The 10,175-nt window shown below is 36.0% G+C and overlaps 1 pseudogene; it reads right to left on the bottom strand.

The window, feature by feature from the left end:
- Positions 1-8,356: 8,356 nt before the first annotated feature.
- Positions 8,357-9,608, bottom strand: LOC138819751 (vacuolar protein sorting-associated protein 37A pseudogene; annotated as a pseudogene).
- Positions 9,609-10,175: the final 567 nt, after the last annotated feature.

The raw sequence follows: 10,175 nt of genomic DNA, 5'->3' as shown, positions 1-10,175 counted from the left end.
GAAAACAAATTCTTTAGTATTAGGTCATTTAGAACCTGATTGAAGACTGTACAGAATGGAAATTGGTGCCTGTTCATGATATACTAAATATCTTGCAAGAACCCCATGTTTATGTATATATATAGAGAGATAGAGAGCATTTATACAATCCATGTATATATGTATATGTGTATATATATGTATGTATGTATGTATATATATATATATATATATATGTGTGTGTGTGTGTGTGTGTGTGTGTGTGTGTGTGTGTGTGTATGTACGTATGTATAGTGATATAGTGCAAGTGCAAGCCAGGAGATCTAAGCAGTGTTGTGGCCTGGGCAGAGACTAGAACACAGTTGGTCAAGAAAATTTACAAGTTTTACATAAATTTATTATAAAATTTAAAGTTTTCTTTTCTTTTTTTTTACTTTTTTTAAGTGTTGAAGATGTTGTTTTAAGAGTGTCAGAATTTAGGGACTGTTTTAGAATGTGAGAACGTTTACCATGGTTTAAAATACTAGAGGATGTTCGTTTATTTGTTGTTCTTCTGGTATTAGTGCTTGGACTCAGTGTCTCATAATCTCTTAGCCTTTTCACTTAAAGCTGGCACTCTGAGGCTTGAGCTAAAAATCCACTTCTGGATTTTTAAAGTAGCTATTTGGGAATAAAAATCTCACAAACTTTTCTGCCCTAGCTAGCTTCAAATCACAATCCTAAGATTTCGGCCTCCTTTATACTGAAGATAACAGGAATGAACCCAACATTGCTTGGAAAAAATAACGTTTCTTATTAAATGATGTTTCATATTTCCTCTCCTAAGAGTATTGGTAAACTGAATATATCATTAGAGAGGAACATTGAATTCCCCATCCAAGATCACAAAATCAGCTATCAATATTGCTGCAATCAGAACCATAGTTATTTGAGGAAAATCTTCAGTCCTGAAAGTTAACAACAACAACAACAAAACTTTCCAAACTATTAGCAAGTATATGTCTATAGCAAATCCATTTGTCAATGTCATATTCATCACCAAGGCCTGGACTCTTGTCCAAGATCATATATAGATTTTATCACTTTTGATTTTCCACTCAAAGTTGTAGCTCTACCACTTGAATCACACTGCTACTTCTTGGCTTTTGTGTTGGTTAACTGGAGATGTGTCTCTTGAGCTTTTCTGTTAGACTTTGTGGAATATTATGGTCATCAGAATGTAAATGAAGTAGAGATGCTAGGATTAATTCTGAACATATTTTCTGCATGTTCCATGTTCTTTTTCTATGAAATTTGGGCATTGAAATCCTCCAGTGGTTTTAAATAGAGACCATTTTCAAGTTGGTAAAAGTCGTGATCATTCCCATTTTGGACACACAATAAGTGTAAGTTGATACAGATGTAGAAGAAATACTTCACCTTTTCAAATAAAGCATATCTGGTTAACTCAGTAAGTTTTGATATCATGGTAGTATCACCTGTAGTCAGAGATCACATTTCAAGGGTAAAGTAAGAACACATGGTGTATTCTGTCTGGTATCACTTCTTGTGGTGGTGGTGGTGATGATGGATGTGTTTGAGCTAAGCGACTTAATTTCTGACTCAGCTTTCTTTCTTTCTTTATTTTTTTTATTGTGAAAATACTGTACAGAGGAATTACAATTACATGGGAAGATAATGAGTACACTTCTTATCAAGCATTGTAGACTCCTCCTTTATTTCCCCTTCCCATCCCTTCCCATCCTCCCCAACGCCCCCCCATCGTTCCTGCCTCCCCCCCGCCCAAAAGTTGTAAATTTCGTTTTCAACATAACAACTTGTACATCTCATTGTTGCAATGTCTCCACCTGTATCCCTATGGAAACGATTTGTTTTTCACCTTCCCCTCCAAAAATTATACCCACATCAAATACAGTGAAAGCTGGGATTATACTGTAGGGGAGGGACATAAAAAGCAACAAAGAAATAATCTTATAAATGCGTTAGAAAAAATCACATTGACTCAGCCTTATTGTTCATGGCTGAGGCTCATAGCTAGAACCATCACAAGCATTTTGCTAGTTCATCAGAGATGGAGAGTCATGCGGTCTTATTCCTATACAGGCTTTGAACTTCCCTCCTCCAGATATCTGCCTTTGAGTACCTAGCATTATGAAAACATGACCCACTGTGGCCTAGTTTTAGTTTAATTTTATAATGCACCAGTCAATAATGATGAATTCTGGGTTCAAAAAAGGGGAACAAAATTCGATAAGTATATTTTATTGCGTTTATCCACAAATGACTTTCTTCTGCACTGGGTAATGGGAATCACAGCAAGATGTCAATTATAACAAAGAATAGAAAACTTTGGCAGGGAAATTTGTAAAATGTCACATCAGGTAGGTCTGCTTGCTAATAACTTTTCAACTTTTAGTAATGTAGATCCACGAGTTAAAACATCATCAAGTTTAAGGGAAAATTTAAATTTATCAGTTCATAAAAAAGACTTTTCTTTTTACTTTTTTTCAGTGGTAAAGTGCTTGCCTTGCATGCCTGAGGCCCTGGGTTCGATTGGTCAGCACCACATAAAAAAAGACTTTCCTAATGAAGTTCCTCTGATATTGTTATTAGAATATGTGGGTAGATAGCTACCACAGGGTTCATTGTGTAATTTGGATAATATGATGATATTTTCTCTTTCCTGTGAGCTTGTGTCTACTTCAATATTGCCCCCATATCACTCATACATGTATCGTGAGTATGTAGAATGCTTCATTTGTTTATGATGTTTAAGAACATGCACAGGTTTAATATGCTAGAAATTGCCTTTAAATCTAAAAATCAGATTCATTTTCAGATTTTCAATGCCTTTGCAGTTAATCCTTATAAATTGCATATATTATTAACTCCAGTGCATGATAATACATTTGGGATGGATTGTTAACACAAAGATAGGTTGGGGTAATCCATGTTCAAATCAACTCAGTTTCCTCTCACACACAATAACATCTTTAATTTGCTAGACACTGGGTGAAAAGTAGGTTCAGTTACAACTTGGTGAGAAACTTCTTTAGTGGGAGTAATGAAGATATATTTCTATGAAATTTACCTGTAAGAGTTTTGACAAGTTCCCATCACAATGCTCAGATTTTAATAATTTCTGACATCCGAGGAAAAGAGATGCTCCCAAAATATCTTGTTCTTGGCAAGAATGGGCTTCTGGTTAAGAAAAACGGTGCCACTATTGTGTGATTTGAAATAGGGAAAGGATTTTTTGAAATCCCAGCCTCTTCTTGCCTTTCTGTCATGTATTAGGAAAGTCAAAACTGAAAATTTTGGAGGAGAAAGGAAGACAGAGAGGAAGAGAGAGAAAGAGAAAGAGAGAGACTGGGGTGATGGTTCTGGGACGGAGAAAACAGAGGGAAACGGAAAGCAAGAGAAACTTAGGTATAAAATACAAAGCAAATATCTTTACAGATACCTTTCAAACCTACCACAGGGTTTGGGTATAAGTGATTGATGGTGATATAACAAAGGCTATATAACAGCAAGGTGTTTTATTTTCCCCAAATCCAGCAGGGGGGAATAAATAAAACAAGAATATAAAAAGTAAAGAACTTTTAATACCTACAAGTACAGCAAAGATGAAATAGATCTTAATGCCCAGCCATATAAATATAAATCCTCATACTACTGGCGTTTTTTACTTGTATTCTATGTACTTGATGTATTTGTCTTTTTACAAAAATTTAAGAGACACTAAGAGCCAGGTTCAGAAAATATGTATGAATTTTTAATCCAATATAACAATTTTCAGACTGACAATTTCAAAGAATTATATAATCATAATTACTACATGGAGTGAACAAATTGGACATCATGAATTAAACATACAGGTAAGGAGAGAGACAGTAACAGTAGAAAGAATTTTTAAAATATCACTGACGATATTAGTATAAAACAGAAAACAAAAGACTTTGATGAACTCATCAGTGTAGTGGGAAAAATACATATGAAGATATCAGTGAGCTTAAAGACTTTTCAATAGACAGTTACCAATCTGAAATTGAGGAGATAGAAAAAGGAATGAATTAAAAGAAATAAAATATTCAGCATCTATGTGATAATTATTGAAGGTATCATATATGTATAATGAATACTAGAGAAACAAGAATACAAAGGCCAGAACAGCTGATCAAATGATAATAGTTGAAAATTAAACAAAATTTATATGAAATTCCAGAAGCTTACAGAAAACAAAGCAAAATATTTTAAAAAATCATATTTTAATGGCAGAACACCAACAGCAGAAATAAAAAAGTTACCCACCATACAGTGAGACCATTGGCAGATATTCATAGCAGCATATCAAAAAGGAACAATCACTATGTGCACATGTTCTTATAAAATAATATTTAAAGAAATGAATTCCAAGAGATGGAAATGAGATTTTTGGTGTTGGTGCTGCTGTTTTTGTTATTTTCCTTTATTTGTCATTTGAAGGATGGGGGGGCACAGAAAAGGTGGGACAAAGGGAGAACAAATGCAGCAGTGGTATTCATTAGACAGTATGTAGAAAATGAACTGACTGTCCCTCAATAGATGAATAGATCAAGAAAATGTGATATATGCTGGGTGCCGGTGGCTCATGCTTATAATCCTAGCTACTCAGGAAGCTGAGATCTGAGGATTGTGTTCAAAGCCAGCCTGGGCAGGAAAGTCCTTGACACTCTTATCTCCAATAAATCAACAGAGAAACCAGAAGTGGCATGTAGTTCAAGTGGTAGAGCTCTAGCCTTGAGCTGAAGAGCTAAGGAACAGTGCTCAGGCCCAGAGTTCAAGCCCCATGACCAACCAAAAAGAAGATATATATGAATTCAATGCTTCTATCAGAAAGAATGACACGGTCCCATTTGGAAGGACTTGGAAAAAAATCATATTAAGTGAAATAAGCCAGACCCAAAAGAACATAGGTCCCATGGTTTCCCTTATGTGTAATAAATAGTATACATCTAGGATAATCTTAGCAGATGAACAGAATAGCTCAATAGCTATGTACATATGATCATATAAGATGATGCTAAGAAAAATGAATCCCAAGATATGGGCACAGGAGGTTTTTCTTTGTTGTTGTTGTTTTTTTAATGTACTATGTGGATTTTTTTTTGTTTCTTTTACATGTACTTTCCCCTATGGTATAATTCCTGTTGTCACTGTATTTGATTTTGGTACCCTGGGTATTGTATAAATGTTTATGTCAATTAGGGAAGGGTAACAAAAAATGGTGAGTCAAAGGACAAAGATGAGAACCAATTCAACCGTGATACTCACAAAACCGTATGTTGGAAATGTTCTGTACAACTTTGGGGGAGGGCTTGGGGGAAGGGAAAGCAGGAGAAAAATGAAGGCAGGAGTAAAAAGTTAGCAAGAAATATACTAACTAACTTACTTATGTGACTGTAACCCCTAGGTACAACACCTGGACAATAAAATTTAAATTTAAATTAAACTGAAACTGTGAGTAGGGATGGGAGAGAAAAACTGGGAGAGAGCAAAGGAATGGCTGGCAGAGTTCAAAAGGAAATACATTTATTATCTGACTTACATAATTATAACTTTACCTGTACAATACATCTGTGTATTAGCTGAACAGTAATAATAAAATATATTTTTAAGAGAAAAAGAAAGACTGTCTGGTTCTAACACAATGTCTCTTAGCTGTGGTGAGTCAGAGGGAAAGTGGAAGAAAAAATGAGGGAGGGGTAAAAATGCTTGACAAGAAATGACCTCACTACCTTACTTATGGAATTATAAAGCCTCTTTGCATCACCTTTACAATAAAATTAAATTAAATTTAAAAAAAGAAAGAAAAATCACACATAGTGGAGCCTTACTTCAGAGGGACAAAGATAAAGATTTTATCAAAATCTTCTATATTTTTCCAAGCAACAATTAAATGGAGGAGAATATTTAAAGTATGGAAGAAAGACATAACAAAATAGAGCAAAACTAAAAAAGAAAGAGAAGTTTAGAATCTCATATTCAACAAAATTCTTATGAGAAGAAAACATTGTCGGGCATAAGAGAACAATAACAAAAAAAAAGTGATTTTTTTTTCTTTGTGTGTTGTGGGGCTTGAACTCTAGGCCTGGTTACTGTCATTGAGCTCTTCAGCTCAAGGCTAGAACACTACCACTAGAGCCACAGTGCCACTTCTGGCCTTTGTTTTTGTTGTTGTTGTTGTTTTTGTTTTTACTGTTTATATGGTGCTGAGGAATCCAACCCAGGGCCTCATGTATTGGAGGCAAGCACTCGACCACTCTGAGCCACCTTCCCAGCCTCAAAAGTGAGTGAACTTTGTCCTTCATCTTCCCAGATTCATCCATCAAAGTTTTTCAGAAGGAATAAAGAAAGGAGTCATCTTAAATGTCTTTCAAGATGATCTTGGTAATTCTAAATCACTTTTGATGAAATGACATTGTTTAGTGTGACACAATTCAATGAATGGACAGTCATGGTGTTAGTGACCTCTTCTGGAGAGATTATGTGTAAATAAATCTCAATCCCTATTAGGTTGGAAAAGCTCATGACCAACAACGTCTGCAGAATCCCACTCCCAGCTAGTCTTTTAGATGATTGTCCATTGCTCCCCTTAGAGTTCATTATCAAATTTGAACCATGAAGCCTTGTATTTGCCCTGGTTACTAGCCTCGAATTCACTGGTTAGAATCCTAGCTGAGGCCATTCTTGATCATCCTTGTCTATAGTTTTCACGCGTTCACAGCTGGAGAGTATTCACTATGTTTAGTCCTGCAAATTAGACTCTGACTTTCCAGTATAAAATTACAAATTTGTTTCTTTTCACATGTTGTCATAAATTTCTTATAAGGACCCAAATAATAGTCATCCCTGGGCAAATGAGTCCATCAACAATGAGGAGAGGACTCTGGAGGTAGTTTGGATCTTAAAATATTAAAAATAGCATTTTTGCTTAGATGCCTTTCTGAATAAATCTAATTTAAAATAAACTAAGTATAAAACTGGGCACTGGTGGCTCATACCTGTAGTCCTAGCTACTCAGGAGGCTGACATCTCAGATCATGACTCGATTCCCACACAGGCATGTAAATCTGTAAGCCTCTTATGTGGCTGCAATGGTAAAGCACTAGCCATGAGCATAAAATTTAAGGAACAATAACACTGAGTCCCTGAGTTCAAGTCCCATTACTGAAATAAATAGATTAGTAAATAAAATAATTTATTAATCAACTAAATATAGCTACTCTGTGGCTGTACATTTAAGAGACAATTTTCTAAACATTCCAGAGAGAACATGAGATGAAATAAAGTCATATATGTTGATGCTTGGTTTCGTTATCAATGCCATGAGAATGTATCAAAGAGTTTGATCTAGAATAAATGAGTATATTGATTGAACTCTATTATTCCTGACAACTGAGATGACAGTTTGAATATCTGGTGAATGAAATCATGTATTGATTCTTATCTAAATGACAGGTGTTCACTTTTCAAAAAGGAAGATGAAGATGAGAATTTTTTAGTTGGATTGAGGGCAGAACATATTTTGGGAAGTTGACACACAAAATATCAATCAATAGACTATCTTTTAAAGAGTTTCCTTAGGACAATAAAATATATGTAGGGGTAGCAGAGTAACATGTAAAATATATCATTCAGTTTAGAGGACTTGTGAAAGGATTAAAAAGGTGATTAGGTTTCCATGGAGATATTTTTTAAATTTTTTTTAAATTAATTTTTTAAAGTTTTATTATTGTGAAAATACCATACAGAGGGGTTACAATTACATGAGCAATGTAATTAAGACATTTTTTGAATTTTTTTATTTATTAAAGATATATATATATATATATATATATATAATAGGTATATTTATATGTTATAGGTATATATCTGGCACATTGGCTGGTTTGATATTTTCTGGTATTATGAATATTTAAAAACAAATTGCTTTTGAAAGTTTTATTCAAAAAGAAAGAAAAAGAGAGGGTGTGGGTATCTTTCCATAGCTGAAAGTACTTAAAAATTACTGAGAGGAAAATAATCTAAAGAAGATATCATTCTTGATAAAGAAATGAGGCAGTTTCAAATTAAAAGTACAAGATTAAGTACTTTTCATAAAATATTAAAACTAAAATCACATGCATAAGGTATTTAATTATAAGAATAGCAGTGAAATTTTAAAAGGACAGGATTTATCAATGATAAATAGGCGTTTTTAGTGCAAATACTGCAGAAAAATTTTCCAAGCAAAGATCATAATCATTCTAATCTATATAAAAAACAATCTCAGTTCTTTAAACAATGTAGAGTACATCTGAATTCAGCCATTTCAATGAAATGCCAACTTACAAACCTTAAATCTAAAATAATGTACTTAGTTTTATGTCTCATTTCTCTCTTGGCGGTCCATGTTTTCAGGAAAATCTGTAATGGACCATGAAGTTGGCTGTGCATTGCTATCACTTGTTTAAGTTTCTCTTCCTTGGCTCTTCTACAGTGGCAAACTGTTCTTTTTTCCATGAAGCTACTGAGAAAATCATCTATTTCAGTTTTTCCCTCCGAGAAATCTTCAGCAATATTATCAGATTCTTCCTCAGCTTCATGTGCAGCGACTTTCCCTCTTGCCTGTAGGGCACTTGCACTACAACTCTCACTCAGTTCATGTTGTCTCTGCCTCTTCTTTTCAAACGTAGATTTCATTTGTGTAAGTAACTCATACTTATCTAAAACAGTTTGCCTTTTGGCTTCCAAACTGGGCTCCAAGAGGAGAGTTTTCTTGCTAATTCCTCAATACTTTTTACTAAATCACCCTTGTCATTAATAATTTGTTTTAGTTGAGGTAAACTCAAACTGTTCTAGTAATACTTCCTCTTGTTCATTCATATCTGTGAGTTGTGACACAATTCTGAGAGTTCTGGAAATGCATCAGGGACATCTGGCATCTTGTACCCAAAACCATTTTGGCTTATAGGTGTTGAAGTTTCCATTGTGGGAACAGGCAATGGCCGACTTGAAAGGACACCAAATGTAGGAGCAGCAGACTTGGCTGTTGTATAACTTGTTGAAGAAGAAACAGTGTCAGTAACAAAGAAGTTATGTTCTGTTAGCTTCTTGAGGAGGATATGCAGGAAGAAATGGAAAACCCTAAGAAGCATAAGGAGGCAGCCCACCTGGGTTACTATACAGGTATGGAAATGCTGTTGAAGTGGGAGCTAAAACAGGAGAATTCTTCCAAAACTCATCCAACAGACTCTGGCTAATCTTTCCAAGATCTGAGTGTATTGTAAAATTGCTTACTAATTGAGAGGTAACATATATTCCATGTTTATCCATTAAAGGATGTCAGATTGGTGGATAAACACTGATTGCTGGTTTTTCCTGAGGAAACTGTGGAGGAAGTACTATATTAATGTTAATTGTCAAGTTGTTTACAGTGAAGGGCAATCTGTATTCCACATCTTTCTGTATTTCAGCTATACTGGAGTGGGAGTTCCGGAGGGACTCGATCAAGCACTGCTTCTGCTGTTGGAGGCTGGTGAGGCCACCACCAGGGATCCTGCTGTGGAGAAGGAGGCGCTCTTGGTCAGGGGAAAGAGCCAGCTCATCCTCCTCGCGTCCCTGGGGCAGGAGGCCCTACAAGGTTTGGGCCTGCTTCTCCCAGAGGCTGCCTGGCAGGTCTCCAGCTACAGAGGAGTGGCCTGAAATACCCAAGGTTCGAGTCCGGTTGTGTGTGTGTGGGGAGGAGCAGAGGGGCAGGCCGTGGGGCAAGCCAACGGCGCCTTTTACCAAGTAAACCAGGTTCCTGGTCCCCGGGTTTGGGGGACCATGACATAACTGGAGAGAGCTGGAGAGAGGTAAATTGTCAAGCAGGACACAAGCAACCAGGATCCTACCCTTGGAGGCCCAGGTGCTCCAGACTGGCTAGCCAGTCAGATTGTAACCTGGCTGCGCTCGGCGTGCCTGGCCTCGTCCTACCATGAGCACATTTCTTATCAAGCATTGCTGCCTACTCCTTTGTTTCCCTTTGCCATCCCTGCTGCGACACCCCCTCTCCCCCATCTAGTCCCCCGACTCCTCCCCAAAGTTCTAAATTTCATTTTTCAACTTAATGTCTTGTATATTTCATTGTTGTAATGGGTTCCTATTTAAACAATTTGTTTTTCCCTTCCCCT

This window comes from Dipodomys merriami, unplaced genomic scaffold, assembly GCF_024711535.1.
Source record: "Dipodomys merriami isolate MVZ:Mamm:240054 unplaced genomic scaffold, mDipMer1.0.p SCAF_814, whole genome shotgun sequence".
Taxonomy (NCBI): Eukaryota; Metazoa; Chordata; class Mammalia; order Rodentia; family Heteromyidae; genus Dipodomys; species Dipodomys merriami.
Note: the sequence above shows the minus strand (reverse complement) of the source record. Positions and strands in the feature narration are given on the sequence as shown.